A 17,286-nucleotide genomic window follows, 5' to 3' on the forward strand; every position below is an offset into this window, starting at 1 on the left:
ATTTGTGAATTACACTTGAGTTCAAATTATAGTTCAAATATTGGAAAATATTGCCAATATTGAGACAAGATTTTGAAATTCAAAAAAAAAAAGATTTTGAAATTCAGTTTTTAGTCTTTCATCACTTACTTTTTTGACAAGTTATATCTGAGCTTATATAATCAGGCATTTATTACATACCCAATGATTATATGTGTTAGAAAAACTAAATAAATTTCTAGTTTATGTCCCAATGCCTATCAAACATTTTGCTAGATAAAGCAAAAAAAAAAAAAACCCAGTAATAAGATGGAATTTAGACTAGTTTTACTGGGCCCTAATATCCCTAATTTGTATAGACTTTGTCATTTGTCTTCTTTGTTCCATTCTTTCAAAGGGAGAACCATCAAAGCACTAATTTGGACTGTCATAGCAAAAGGTTTGACAGTCACTTGAAAAATATTCATTATAAAAAAGAATAGAACACAACTATTGAAAGGAGAATTTAACTGACTACACAGTAATGAACTTACTGAAGATTGTGAGCTAGAACCATGACCATTCCAAATTCAGGGATTTCTGCTTTTTGCTCATTTCTGTTCTGGCTTACTCATTCTATTATCACTGTCAAGAAAGAGAGTGATTTAATACATACGCTCATTGTTACAAAAAGAATTCTCCAAAAGAAAAGAATTCTTTTTCATCTTGCCTCCTAAGTAAAATAAGCTGTAAAGAAAATTAAGTTTTGGCAATATTTGACTTTTTGCAGAAATAAAAAGGCTATCTTATCTTTCTACAGTCAGAAAATGGGACAGTCAAAAGTCTAGCCCAAAAAAAAATCCGTAAATAATTTCAAGGCTGATCCTTGGGATGTTAATTTTAAAAAATTCATCACTTGACAGGTATCAAATGCCTCTGCTGACTCAAATGATGTTTAATTATAAGGATTCCCTAAAGTGAATAGTATCAAGCCTTTCTAAGCTAAGATCCAATATTTAGTTTACCGTATATTATATTTCCCTCTTATTGTTCCTTGTGTTGTCATGAAAGCAATATGTTCATTTTATATCCTAGGATACAGAGTTACTGCTAAACTGAAATCACAGGTACCTTAATTCATCTCCTTGTTGATCATCAAGACCTTGGGTTGATTTATTTTCAGCTATAAAACTCCCTTTGAACATTTTCCTACTGAAAGTAAAAGATTATCCACTTAGTAAATGTGAACTATACCTTTTGTTTTGCTTCTAAGTTAGTGTTTAATCATGTGGTTGTCTCATAAAACTTAAATTGGAGTCTGATTTCTTACAATAACGTATAATACTTTCCTGTCTGATCTAATCTCTTATCGTTCTTTTCCTTATTTGCTATTTATTTACTTGTTTATTTATTTATTTATTCACTGTACATCCCAATTCATCATAGCCCATTTCCTCCTCTCCTCCAGGATCTATCCCCTCTCTCTTCTCCCTATCCTCCCTCCCCTACTCTTCAGAAAAGGGGAGCCCCCATCCACCAACTGACACAGAACATCAAGTTACATCAGGGTTGAGTGAATTATCTTCCCATGTGGCCTGGCAAGGTAGCCCCACCAGGGGGAAATGATCAAATAGCATGTGACAGAGTCCTTGTCAGAGACAGTCACCATCCCCTTATTTACTAGATGGCCCCCATGAAGCTTGACCTGGCCAAAAGGTACATATGTGTAGGGGACCTAAATCCAGTCCATACATGAGAAACCTTTGTCTGCCCTGGTTAGTTGACTCTGTTAGTCTTCTTGGGGAGCTCCTGTCACCTCCAGGTTTTTGGTGGTGCATGCCTTTAATCCCAGTACTTGAGGAGGCAGAGACAGTTGGATATCTGTGAGTTTGAGGCCAGGCTGGTCTATAAAATGAGTCTAGGACAGCCAGGGCTATGCAGGGGAACCCTGACTCAAAAAACAAAACAAAAAACAAACAAACAAAAAATCAAACCCACAAGTCAACTAACCATCAAACAAAACCATTCTTTTCCTTATTTGCAAAGGCCCAACCACTTAGATGTGTCTGGGAATTTGTTGTTATATTATTTATGTTTTTACAAAATTTTAAAATATTTTATCAGCTCTTTGGGGGATTTCACACAATGTATTTTGATCATATTCACCCTTCCTCTCCCACTCCCAACTCTTTTGGGATCTAACTGTCTTTTCCTTCTCAGTCAATTTTATATTCTTTATATTCTACAACTGAAGCCAATTTGTGGTACCCAAGAATTATTTAATATCTGTCCTTCTCCTGGAGTATGGCCCATTAACAAAAGGTTACACTTTTAGAGAAAGCTAATCTTTCTTCTTCCATCAGCTAAAAATTATTAATAACTCCCATTTTGGGGGTAGATTTTCACATTCACTTTCCATCTTCACTCTGGAATTTGGCCTCACTTGGCCTTGCACAGATCTAATATATACTGTCACAACAACTGTCCTGAGTTCATATATAGCAGTTAAAGTTAGATTTTCCTACACTACCTACTCACCTTTCTGTTGTATACAGAAGACACTGATTCTTTGTAGTCATCCACTGCCTCTGGCTCTTTTTTTTTTTTTTTTTGAGATTTTATTTTATTTTATTTTATTTTATTATTAATTTATTCTTGTTACATCTCAATGGTTATCCCCTCCCTTGTATCCTCCCATTCTTCCCTCCCTCCCATTTTCCCCTTACTCCCCTCCCCTATGACTGTTCCTGAGGGGGATTACCTCCCCCTCTATATGTTCATAAGGTATCAAGTCTCCTCTTGGTAACCTGCTATCCTTCCTCTGAGTGCCATCAGGTCTCCCCCTCCAGGGGACATGGTCAAAGGTGAGGCACCAGAGTATGTGAGAAAGTAATATCCCACTCTCCACTCTACTGTGGAGAGTGTTCCGTCCATTGGCTAGATCTGTGTAGGGGTTTAAGGTTTACCGCCTGTATTGTCCTTGGCTGGTGCCTTAGTTTGAGCGGGACCCCTGGGACCAAATCTGCCTATCATAATGTTCTACTTGTAGGCTTCTAGGACCCTCTGGGTCCTTCTACTTTGCCTTTCTCCCATGATTCTCTCATCTAGAATCCCACTAGAATGTCCTCTCCTCTGTCTCAGTTTCCTGGTAAGTGAAGGCTTTCGTGGGACATGCCCCTTGGGCTAATATGCAGATATAAGTGAGTATATACCATTTGAGTCTTTCTGCTTCTGGGTTAACTCACTCATTATGATCATTTCTAGCTCAATCCATTTATCCACAAATTTCGGGAATTCCTTGTTTTTAATAGCTGAATAGTATTCCATAGTGTATATGTACCACAGTTTCTTTATCCATTCTTCTATTGAGGGACACTTCGGCTGTTTCCATGTTCTGGCTATTATGAATAAGGCTGCTATGAACATGGTTAAGCAAATTTTCTTGTTGTGTGCTGGATCATCTTCTGGATATATTCCAATGAGTGGAATAGCTGGGTCTTGAGGAAGCCCTATTCCCATTTTTCTGAGATAGCACCAGATAGATTTCCAAAGTGGTTGTACTAGTTTGCATTCCCACCAGCAATGAAGGAGTGTTCCTCTCTCCCCACATCCTCGCCAGCATGTGGTGTCGCTTGAATTTTTGATCTTAGCCATTCTGATGGGTGTAAGATGGAATCTCAGAGTTGTTTTGATTTGCATTTCCCTGATGATTAAGGAGGTTGAGCATTTGTTTAAGTGTTTCTCAGCCATTTGATATTCCTCTGTTGAGAATTCTCTGTTTAGTTCCATGCCCCATTTCTCGATTGGGTTATTTGGTTTGGTGGTATTTAATTTCTTGAGTTCTTTAATATATTTTGGATATTAGACCTTTGTCAGATGTGGGGTTGGTGAAGATCTTTTCCCAGTCTGTAGACTGTCGCTTTGTTCTCTTTACAGTGTCTCCTGCCTTACAGAAGCTTCTCAGCCTCATGAGGTCCCCTTAGCCACATTATACTCTTCTTTTCGAATAATCCTCTTTTTGGTCTCCCGCCATAGAATACTTTGCACTGTAATCTTGAACAATGTTCTTATAATATCAATTACAGAAAATATTATATTGGTAAGGATACTTACCCATACCACCTGATATAAACACATGTTTAATCAATTACAGTTGCCAATGGTAGTCACTATTGTTTCTGTTAAATAGTATTTATTCATAGTATTTTCTATTATTTGATATTATGTTATTTTCAACACCAGTCTGTTTCCACTAGAGTATAATCCAGTGAAAATCATACCCTGCTGTCTTCCTAACACCTTCTTATTTAATACTGGAACAATGTGGCTGGTAAGGTATATACTAAAAAATTTGTTTCATGAGTTGAGTCATTTGTTTTTTAATGTATATTTTATTCATTATATTTTATGCACAGTACAGCCGGATTGTTATCCCCTCGCTCTTACCTTCTCATTTCCAACCCTCCTCCCTCTTTTGCCTATTCCCCCCTCTTAGACCTCTGATGGGGGCAGTTCTACCCCTACTGCCTGATTGCACCCTATGAGGTTTCATCAGGATAGCCTGCATCCTGATCCTCTGTGTGCCCACTAGGCCATCTTGTCAAGGGGCACTATGTAGGCCCCAGAGTGCCTGTCAAAGTTTCAGCAGCAATTCTTCCCCATGAGGAGAATTGGAAGTCCATATGTTACATCTGAGAAGGGGGTCTTGGTTCTCTGCATGTATTGTCCTGGGTTGGTGCATCAGACTGTTCAGGATCCCATTACTCAGATCCACAAGCCTTGATGGTTTCCCTGTGAAGTTGCTGCTCCCTTCCAGACCTTCCACTCCCCCACTCTTCCCTATAATTCCCAGTGCTCTGCCCAGAGTCCAGCTTCCAGTACCAGTATCTGTCCCAATCCCACACTGGGTTGATTCTCTCAGAGGAGATCTATTTTGGTCTAATATCCATTTATAAGTGAGTATATACAGTGTGTGTCTTTCTGGGTCTGGGTCACCTGATTTAAGATGATTGTTTCTAGTTCCATGCATTTGAATAAAAATTTTAAGATTTCCTTGTTTTTGATAGCTGAATAGTATTCCATTGTGTAAATGTACCACAGTTTCTTTATCCATTCTTCAGCTGGGAAACATCTAGATTGTTCCTGATTCTTGTTACTACAAATAAGCTGCTATCAACATAGTTGAGCAAATATCCTTGTTGTATGGTGGAGCATCTTTTGTGTGGTATCTTGAGGTAGAATTATTCCATTTTCTGAGAAAGTGCCAGATTAGTTTACAAAGTGGTTGTATAAATCTACACTCCCAGTATCAATGGAGGATTATTCACCTTTCTCCACATCCTCAACAGCATGTGCTGTCACTTGAGTTTTTGGTGTTAGCCATTCCAATGGGTATAAGATGGCATCTTAGAGTCATTTTGATTTGCATTTCCCTTATGACTAAGAATTTTGAGCATTTATTTAAGTGCTTCTCAGCCATTTAATATTCCTATGTTGAGAATTCTCTGTTCAGATCTGTACTCCATTTTTAATTGGATTATTTGGTTTGGTGGTGTTTAGTTTCTTGAGTTCTTTATGTATCTTAGACATTAGCCCTTCATCGAATGTGGGATTGGTGAAGATCTTTTCCCATTCTATAGACTGTCTCTTTATTCTAAAGTCCAAGTGGATTAAAGACCTCAGCATAAAACCAGACACACTAAATCTCTTAGAAGAAAAAGTGGAAAAGAGCCCAGAACTCTCTGGTACAGGAGACAACTTCCTGAACAGAACACCAATAGCTTCTGTAAGGCAAAGGACAGTGTCAACAGAACAAAACGTTGATTCATTTTCAAAACACAATATCTATCTATCTATCTATCTATCTATCTATCTATCTATCTATCTATCTATCTATCCCACTCAATTTTATGAATTGGTGCTCAGGAGCAAGAACCCTAAGCTGTGATGTAGGAGAAAGAACCCTGCATTATTTCATCCAAGAATTTCATGATGTATGTAGATAAAGATACTTTAAGCAAAATTTATTTAAAATCCAATAATTCTAGGGCTTGGGAGATTCCAAGTGAGTGGGTATTTGCACCAAAGCCTAATTCCCTCAGTTTGTTCCCTGGGTCCCAAATGGTGGAAAGAAAGAATTGATTACTGAAAACTGTATATGAGAGAGTGCCTGCTTATACACATGTGTGTGCACACAAGCGTGCATGCATGCACATGCACACACACACACAGACATAGACACAAACACACAAATAAATAAATAAATAAATAAATAACAGTAGGAAAATATAATTTTAAATGCAGTAATTCTGAATTCTATTAAAACACTTCTAAACTCTTTCCATCCAATACTGAAAAATTTGCCAGTGATATCCTTGGAAATAGAACTTTAAAATATATTTTCTCATAGCCTGTACAAAATCTTTGTTTTTACTAATTCATTCCTTACACTCTATAGGATGATCTTTTGAAAATGTAATTGCAAAAACAGTCACATGGCTAATTCTTTTTAATGGATAACATCCAAAATCATCTTAATTTTAGAGCCTCAGCACAATCTGCCTTTCTCCCCTCTAGACACTCTCATCCTCTTTCTGTTCCTAGAACATGCCTTGCCCTTTCCCTTATTCTAGACCTTCACATATGCTATTCTTTTAGTCTGAAGCACTCTTTCCTCTGCCTTATCGCTCTTCCTAATTTTGCTTTCTTATATTAAATGGTGCTTTCTTCAAAAGGCTTCTCTTATCCTCTTGACTTGTTGAAAATCTACTGTATATCCAGACAAAACCCTATACATTTCATCCTTGTGTTTAAGGCACATAACTGTGAAGACACCCTCCAGAATGAAGTCCAGGGTATAAACACTGTGTTTAGCACTGTATCCTTAACAAAGATAGTGCTTGACACAGAATAGAAGCTCAATAATTAATTAAATGAAATTACTTAAAGACATGTTTGTTGTTTTATCAGTCATATCAGGATAATGGCCAGTTTTAATTCCTTAACAAGAAGTAACTTTAGAAAAAATTAGAGACTTGTCTTAGTTTTGTGTACTACATTCCTTGTTATTTTATTTAATAAAAAGGCCATGTTTTAACTTTTCCCATCTCAATTTTTTCTAAAAGAGAATTTAAATATTTGGAATGGCTTAATTTTATTTTGATCATATCATTTCTTCATTTTATACTTGTCATTCTAGAAAGAATAGAGACAATCAAAATAATAATATTTGTTTTTGGCTTCCTAAGTTTATTTTCTCATTAAATATTAAAGCAGTAATGAAGAATCAAATAAAAAAACATTAAGAGGACAGGAATGTCTACACTAATTATATCTTTTGTATATCATAGGAGAGAAATGCCTGACACATCATGAGTGTTGATCAAATATTACTTAAATAGATTTTTGTCATCTATTATCTTTGGCCTGAAATCGAAAAGATCCATAGATTCTTGATAGTTTTTGAATATTTTCTGAATGTCAATAATATTAGTTTTCAAAATGCATGCTAAAAATGTGGGAATGCAAAGGTTTTGAGGTTTAATATATAAGATGTTTTAATAGGTGCAATATATCGGTTTCCAGGTAAACTTGTCTTTTACAATTAACAAAATACACTAATATGCAGCACAACTGATAGGTTCAATTCTTATAAATATATAAATTTTTACCAACATTTTAGTTCTATTATTTATCACATTATCAAAAGAAGCTAAGGCACTATTTTTATTTAATGACGAATGTAAACAACTTGCCTATAGTCTTTTTTACTAGTTTTACCTTTTTTCGCAGAAGATTTCATACAACTGAATGACCTACAACTCACTCTCTAGCCCGAGCTGACGTTAAATTCATGATCTTCCTTCCTCAGCCTTCTGAGTGACCAATATACTATTCAAAAAAGGAATAAAAATTCATAGGACTTTTGATACTTGAAATGCAATGAATTTATTTATTCATGTGACTTTCAGTGACCTTATCTAACCCAGTGACACCACATTTGCTTTCACAGTCTATTATCTCTCAACTCCTCTCTTCAAGGAAGATTAACACAGATAACAAAAATATTGATTATATATACATTTTTTGAGACAGAGTTGCACTGTGTAACCTTGACTGTCCTGGACTCCTTTTGTAGACTGGGCTGGCCTCAAATTCCCAGAGATCTGCTTGCCTCTGCCTCCCAAGTGCTAGGATTAAAGGTGTCTGCCACTGTGCCTGGCTGTATATCCATATTTTAAAGTATCTCTTCACCATACTGAGAACAGTAACTAAATAAGGATTCTCTATTTTATTTCAAAGCATAGATGAGAATTAAAATGTTGAATGCTGGCTAGAGGGCTGAGAGAATGAAGCACTTCTTAGACAAGCGTAACGATCTGAGTTTGATACCCAAAACTCAGGTAAAGGGGAAAGGAAAGAACCAACTTTATCAAAGTGGTTTTTTATTGCCAAAAGTGTGCTGTGGCATCATGTCCATCACTCCCACATCACAACAACACACATACATATACAATACTCTTTTAAAAACTAAAAAATAATAATTTCTGACCTTATAGTTTAGTCCTGGAGTTCCTTGCTCATATAGTAGTATAGACAATGTGTTGAAACTAGTCAAGATATGACAAGCTTTCTATATATAAATTTTGAGTTCATGCATATAATTCTTTTTTGAAATATAATATTTTTTATTAATTCTTTGAAAATTATATACAATACATTTTGATCATTATTTGCCCCATCCTCTTCCCAAGTTTACTCGGATACACCTTAACTCCCTTACCAACAATCATGCCATTGTTTATTTTCAAACAACCCGCTGAATGCAATTTTTTTTGAGTTTATTATTTTTAACTTTATTAATTTATTCTTGTTACATCTCAATGGTTATCCCATCCCTTGTATCCTCCCATTCTTCCCTCCCTCCTATTTTCCCCTTATTCCCCTCCCCTATTAACCTAAGATCAACTTGATTTTATATATCAAAATTGCCAGAATGTAGTTTTAATTTTTTTATGTATTTGATACTCCACTTTATAATATTAGAAGACAGTTTGATTTTTAAAATAGAAAAAAAATTGTTTCAAAAGATAAATAAGTAGAAATGAGAAAGGAAGCTTGCATTTTTGAATTGAACAGTGTCACAATAGCAACCAATTCATTGCATCATCTTTAAACTCTTTTCTTCCTTATAATTGGAGAAGAAAATTGCAGGAACTTATGCTAATGATTGGAAATGCTGAGCAGAAAAACTCATGCCTTCTCTTTTGTAAGATTCAGAGGCTCTGAAGTCTGTTAGAACAGCTATACTTTGGAAAAACAAACTTTTTTTCTAGTTTGAGTTATGAAAAAAAATCTTAATCTGAATAACCACAGAGGGTTGGTAACTAGTTAAGGGAGCAGTAGGAGGAGAGGATCTTCCAAGAAAGTGGAAATGGAGTATAGTGATATGAAGAGATAAAAGTGGAAACTAGAATAGAAATTTTTAATGGGTAGGGGATGGGAGGGCAGGGTAAAGGAGGAGATATGGGGATGAGAAACAATATTAATGGCATTCTGAAAAGATATGGAACCTACGACTGAAGGAGTTTCTTGTATTTGATATATAAGTGAAAGAAATTTAAATGGAGTCACAATATTAGACATCTTATAGCACTAAATAAAATATGAAGTGACAGGAATGAGTTACATCTTGTTGCATAATTGGCCCAAAGAGCCACATAATACCCCCCAAACATAAAGCTGTTTTTGTTAGATTTATTTGCTTAGGCAAACTCAAATATTTTTGATGAGGCAATGAAATTTTTGATTACAATTAAGTAGCATACTCAATAATCCTGAGATCACAGAAAAAAGAGCAAAATTATATGAGTGAAAAAATCTTAGATAAGATTATATAGATATATAAATCTAACTTTATGTATATGCCATCCTTAAATTTCTGACTTGCAGTATAAGTTAGAAGTTAATCTTAGGTCTTTTAAAACATGTCAAGTATTTAGAATACACTAAGAATCATGAGACGAGTCTAATTCTATCTTTTGAGGATCTTGTCTGTGGTTATCCTTGCTTTCTGCGACATAAGAGTACTTTAATACACATCAAATCAACTATTTATCTAAATTTTCAATGAAGTGTTTTCCTGATAATAAACTGTTCTACTCTAGTTTAATATAGACAAAAACAAAAGATTTTTTGCCTTCCAACACAAGTACAGCAGATTTTTCCAGCAGGAGATTTAAAGAGTAAATCAAAGAGTGAGAAACAGACAGACACACAGACAGACAGACAGACAGACAGACAGACAGACAGACACACACACACACACACACACACACACACACACGTGCACACACATACACAAAGAGAGAGAGATTTTAATTAATTAATTAATTAATTAATTTATTTATTTATTTATTCACTTTAGATCCTGATCTTAGGTCCCTCCCTTTTCTTCTCGCAGTTGCACCCATCCTTCCTATTCCCCCTGAGAAAAGGGGAACCTCCACAACCACCCACCCCAGTTCGTCAAGCTTCATCAGGAATGAGTATGTCTTCTTCTGCCGTGGCCTGGCAAGGCAGCCCTGGACTGTAGGAAGTGATCAAAAAGCAGACAACAGAGTCCATATCAGAGACAGCCCCTGAACTCCTTACTACAGGACCACATGAAGCCTGAGCTACCCATTGAACTACATCTGCTACATCTGTGTAGGTGGCCTAGGTTCAGTCTATGCATGGTCCTTTGTTGGTACCTCAGTATCCCCAGGAACTTCTGGACCCAGGTTAGTTAGAGCTGTGGGTTTCTTGTGGAATCCCTGTCACCTCCAGGTCCTTTTATTCATCCCCCCACTTTTCCACAAGACTCCCTATGTTTCTCCCAATATTTGCCTGTGAGTCCCTGCATCTGTTTGGATCTGCTGCTGGGTATAGCTTCTCAGAGGACAGCTATACTAAGCTCCCATCTGTGAGCATAGCAGAGTATCATTAATAGTGTCAGGGTTGGCTCTCTCCCACAGAGTGGGTCTCAGGTTGGACCAGGCATTGGTTGGATATTCCCTTAATTCATGCTCTCTTTGTTCTTGCCCATTTTGCAGGCAAGGTAAATTTTGGGTTGATGATTTTGTGGGTGGGTTGGTGTTCTCCTCTCTTCACTAGGAGTCCTATATAGTTAGAGAGTATCCTCTTCATTATACGTGGATGATGCTTCTAGGAGTCTTGGCTAGAGTTACCCCCATATCCTTCCAGGAGCCTACCCTGTACTAGGTCTCTAGCTTGTCACAGAGATATGAGGCCCTCTGTCCTCCTGCCCCTTCCCTGGTCTGATCTCCAACTTCATTTCTCCCTGCTGCTGTGTTCCCTCTCTTCAATCACTTCTGCTGTCTGTTCTGTTTCCCCTTCTGAGTAAGATCTTATTATTCTTCCTTGGATCCTCCTTGTTATTTATCTTCTTTAGGTCTGGGAATTATAGTATGTGTATCCTATACTTAATCCTGCTTATAAGTTAAGTATATACCATGTGTTTCTTCCTGGGTCTGGGTTACCTCACTCAGGATGATCATATTTTAGTTCCATCCATTTGTCAGCAAATTTCAAGATTTCCTTCTTTTTAATAGCTGAGTAGTATTCTATTGTGTAAATGTACCATAAGTTCTTTATCTATTCTTCATTGAGGGACATGTAGATTGTTTCCAGATTCTGGTTATTATTAATAAAGATGCTATGAACATAGTTGATCAAGTAGAAGAGAGGAAAGAGGGAGGGTGACAGAGAGAGAGAGGAGAGAGTGACACACACACACACACACACACAGAGAGAGAGAGAGAGAGAGAGAGAGAGAGAGAGAGAGAAAGACAGAGAGAGATTTAAAGCAAAGATATATACACAAACCTATAAGCAATCCTGCATATAATATTTATGAAACATATAATAAAGTAATTAAAATAGTAAGTTAAATTGAATGACTGGGGGAATTAGGAAAATTTCAGAAAATATAAATAATTAGAACTGATTACAAACCAGCAAGAACAAAATACATAAAAACCATACTAGCATATTAACAACACCAAAATTCTTCAAAAGCACAAGGATGATTACCAAAATAAACATAATTTTGGTATATAACTTGATTAAAAGTATTTTATTTTTTTATATTTTATTAATTTAGTCATATCACATCTCAATGGTTATCCCATCCCTTGTATCCTCCCATTCCTCCCTCCCTCCCATTTTCCCCCTACTCCCCTCCCCTATGACTGTGACTAAGGGGGCTTCCTCCCCCTGTATATGCTCATAGGGTATCAAGTCATTTCTTGGTATCCTGCTATCCTTCCTCTGAGTGCTACCAGGTCTCCCCATCCAGGGGACGTGGTCAAATATGGGGCACCAGAGTTCCTGTGAAAGTCAGACCCCACTCTCCACTCAACTGTGGAGAATATCCTGTCCATTGGCTAGATCCATTCAATGGAAAAAGGATAGCATCTTCAACAAATAGTGTTGGTCTAACTGGATGTCTATGTGTAAAAAAAATGCAATTGGACCCATATTTGTCACCTTGCACAAAACTCAAATCCAAGTGGATCAAAGACCTCAACATAAAAACAGAGACAATAAGTCAGTTAGAAGAAAAATTAAGGAAGAGCTTGGAACACATTGGCACAAGAATATTTTCTTTTTTAAAAAAATATTTCATTAATTTATTCATATTACATCTAAATTGTTATCCCATCCCTTGTATCCTACCATTCCTCCCTCCTTCCCATTTTCTCCTTACTCCCTTCTCTTATTACTGTATTTTCAAAATTATATTAAAGTCCAAATTCTTTTTAAATATAACATTATGTATGTCAGTGTAGTAGTATAAGTGGTACAGATGTATTTTGGGGATTATATGGGGGATTTCTAAGCACAACAAAATCATTTTGAAGTAAACTTGGAAATATATACGTGAAAAAGCTTAAGACACTTACCTTGCAACTTAGTAATTCTAATGACTGAAATATTTTTTAAAAGAATAGCTAGAAAAATATAAAAGAATCCATCTAAGAATATTAAAACCACCAATGGAATTGGCTACAAGCAACAATTTTATATATTTATTACTGTATAAAACTTTACAGAAGTTTTACACTTTTAAGTAAAATATAATCACTCTTCTTGCTTTTCTTCTCTCCAGCTTCTACCATGTCCCTTCCCTCCTAATTTTCCTCTGCTCCCTTATTTATAGCATTATTTTCTTTGAGTTTTGTTATAGACACAATAGTTGCTGACCTTGTATGTGTCTCAGAAGATGAATCCTTGTTATGAAGACAGCACACTGAAGGACATAGAATTTGGATAATTCAAACTGGATCTAATATGGGAGCCTTCTTCCTGAACAATGGCATTAATAAAAATGCTATCTCAGACGTGAGGAACCTCAAGTTGTCTCACCAGTAGACAAAGAACTTCAGGCAACTGATTATTTCTGAAAGTAAGAATTAGCTTCTCCCACTGATGAGCACCTTGGTTGGATATCCAATACAAAGTAATCATCTATGAGACCATATGAACACAAACACAAAAAATGGACTGTATTTATCTCACTGTGTATTACTTCTCCCTGTGTGTAGCTCTCTTTTTGTCTATTTCTATCTCAATCTCTGTTTCTACTATTTTATGATTTGAAAGATCAATGGGGAGTATATAAAAGGAGTTGGAAGACGGAAAGGGAAGGAATAAATGATGTAATTATAATTTTAAAAAAGAAAAAAGAAATAATAAAAAGTAAAACAAAAATCTCCACAAAACTCTAAAGAAAAAACAATACTGTCAGAAATATTTGAAAACTGAAATAAAACCACTTAATATCCTTAACATATGAGCAAGTTTCAACCAAACCAATTAGAAAATATTAAATAGAATAAAATTTAACATGGGTCATAAACAGAATAATCCTTGATATTTTCAATTATTTTTATGAAAAAGTAACCTCCAAATAATTAATATTCAGATGAGAAATTTTTTCAACCATCAACCTAAAAACTGGTTATGCAAACATGATTCTGGCAGGAACATTGTGAAATTGGCACTCATATTCAGTGAAGATGAAATGTAAATCAGTAGAAATAATTTTGATGAAAACTTGGCAATGTAAAGACTTGAACAGTTTTTAACCTTATGACCTAGTAATTCCACTCAATGAAATTTACTGTAAAGGAACAACCAGAAATATCTATAAAAACATATAAAAGACACTCTGAACATTTATCTTCTTATTTTATTATCTTCTTATTCTATTTTCTTTATGATTTTATATAATCACTCTATATGTTTTTTTCTATCCCTGTCTTTCCTTGCTTCCAAGTTCTTTTATGTCCCCCCATTCAAAATCATGACCCCTTCTTTATCTATTATTGTTACATATGTATATATAAATATACCCTGATCAATGTATATTTCTGTAGAGGTCAAGAGGTCATTATGCTCAACGATGAGCACTAGCAAAACTGGGGACATTAAACACTCATAGTTGTCTTTTCAAATGAAGGGATGTATAACTTTGTTTTCTTCCCAGAAGGCTGGGAATGGAGGTGGTTAATTAACTGGAAATAACTAAGCTATCTATATGGCCAGGCCACATCTGTATCTCCCAGATTCTTTATCTAAGCCATCCTCCCAGATCCTTATCTTGAGCACTGTTTTCTCATTCAATCGGTAGTACTCATCCTTATAGGAGATGTCACATGAATTCTATAAATAGGAACAATTTTTTAGTAGCCTGGTCACCCTTTTGCTGTCTTTATCACTGAAACCACCCTAGATCCTCCCTTCCCTAAACCCTTAAGATGTCACATGTAGTCTATTTATAGAACCCATCTTTATGCAAAGAGGTCATATGTACTTCACAAAGAGATTTGATGTAACCACGCTTTAAATTTTGTTTTACATGAAGGATTGAGTTAATTACCACCAGGGAGCTTGACTATGCTCAAAATACACTGCCTGATGTCAGACTCTCAAAGTGTAGGTCACCAATGTCTACCGAGTTCCTTCTTGCCTCAGATGGATTGGCACTATGCTGGCCATGGGGGTGGCACAGACCTCCACTTATGTGCTTAGGTATGAATTTTTGGCTTTGTATGACCATATCAGTGTTTGACTACTAGAAAAGTCTTATTCTCCTTCTATAAGCAGTTATTAACTGCCTCTAGCTCTTTATGTATGAGTGGTGCCTGTGAGATTTTCCTTATCCACATTAGCATGTCAGCTGAGGTTTTTATTGTGCAGGTCTTGTTAAGATGACCATAGTTTTGAGATTTTGTGGGTTCTGGTTACCTGGCATATATAGAACGAACCATCTCACTCTAATATTTCAACCTCTCCTTTTCCAAAGTTCCTGAAGTAGGGGTTATATTGCCATTATATCCATTGGTGTGGGTGTCCCGTGGTCTGTTGTTCTGTGTAGTTGATCAATTGTAGGTTTCTACAGTACTCACTGTATGCTGAAAATGAAGTTTATTTGATGTGGGGTTACAGTCATACTTTTCTGTGCATGTAAGCATAATTATTTAGCACACAGATAGAAATTATACTGATTGATTAATGAGGTAGTAGTAAGATTCTCCTCTAGGATCCATGGCCTCACTAGACAGGAACTTGGCTGGTTTTAAAGTATCAGGCGTGGTTTCCTTCCTGTGGATTGGGCCTTAAGTTTAATTGGAAGACTGTTAGCTGATCCCAAGATATAAGTACCATTGAGGATATCTTGCTATGGTAACCATTTTGTGCTTCATAGGCTTTATAGATGGGTAGGACTATGGATTTTTTTCTCCCTTGCCATCTAGCATAGCATCTTCAGATACCATGAAAACATTTCTTCAGGGAAGAGGCTTCCAGGTTGTTTCTAGATCAGTTCCTTCAAGCACCAAGTCTGAAATATGTGATGTTTTCAAAATATGGTTTTAACTTTAAATAGTGAGAGGTAGCCAAGGCTAACATCAATAGCCTATTGCTATTGTTTGGTAGTTTCATTGACTCCCCTGACAAACACTTCAAAAGGATGTTTCCAATGCCTGATACTAGGGTTTTGTTAACTAGTCTACGTATTTGGGGAAGAGTTATATCACCTGAAGTGGTATAAATTCTATCTATCTATCTATCTATCTATCTATCTATCTATCTATCTATCAAATTAGATATTATATATTTAAGTAAGACAAAATTACACTATGGCTTTTTCAAATATTCTTCGTACTGAGAAATCTCTTATTAGCAAACATATGGAATCAGCCTAACTACTCAAAAATAAGGCTTTTTTAAGTAGTTATGGAGTATTAATGCCATTAAAAAGTATATTTTGTGTGGTAATTCAAGATCATGGCTAAATAATTGAGCTCAAAAAATGGAAAATGTAAAGAAACTGGTATGTTCCTACTAAGTTATCTGGGAATGAGTACTGAAGTGCTTCATGAGAATGATACAAGCTCCAGAATACACAGGCTTTGAATAAAAATACAAGATTGATAGCCTCTACTATTCTGTATCTTTATTTGGGAAAAGATAAAAAGCAATGAGTTTTCATTAATGTAAATATAAACCAGATTCACTTATCTGCTTTTATTAGAACCCTAGACATACAGAATGCTTGCTGAAGGGTTGTGCTTCACAGTCCTGAACCCAATATAAGGAGTTGCCTGCAGCATACAATATGACATTGCTCTTATAGAAATGTATATGTTGATATCCCTTTCTTCTGAAACTCAGGAGGCTGCCCTGTTGCACAATACTTACACTAGAACTGATGTTAAAAGATATCCTGCTCTGAATACAAGGAGCCACTGAATTATCTCATACCAGACTCTATACTCACTGCACTAGACTCCCATAAGTGGCCTTAGCATTTGGACAGTCATTTCAAAAGCTGATGCTGAAGATTGTACATATATGCATACATAAGAAGGATACTAGACACCAATCTCTCACTAGTCACAAAATTCAATTCATATGGATTAAGGACTAAAAGAATAGGAAAAATTCTCCAGAAATTCTCTGGAAAGGATTTATTTATATAGAAACAAGCTACAAAAGCCACAAAAATAGACAAGTGGAATTACATTGAAAAAAACAACCCTCAGCAGTGGGAAGACTTAGCAGCATGGAAATATATCTAATATAATGAGAGAAAATATTTCAAGCTATGTATATTAAATGAAATAATATCATGATTATATAGGCAGTAAATGGACCAATTAAAAAATTGGCAGCAGACCTGGGGCTTTCAGTCAGTAATAACAAGCTTGCCTAGCATGTAGAAAGCACTGTTTGGCCTTCAGCGACACTGAAAAAGAGGCT

The sequence above is a fragment of the Acomys minous genome, assembly GCF_964271855.1.
Source record: "Acomys minous genome assembly, chromosome: 7".
Classification (NCBI taxonomy): Eukaryota; Metazoa; Chordata; class Mammalia; order Rodentia; family Muridae; genus Acomys; species Acomys minous.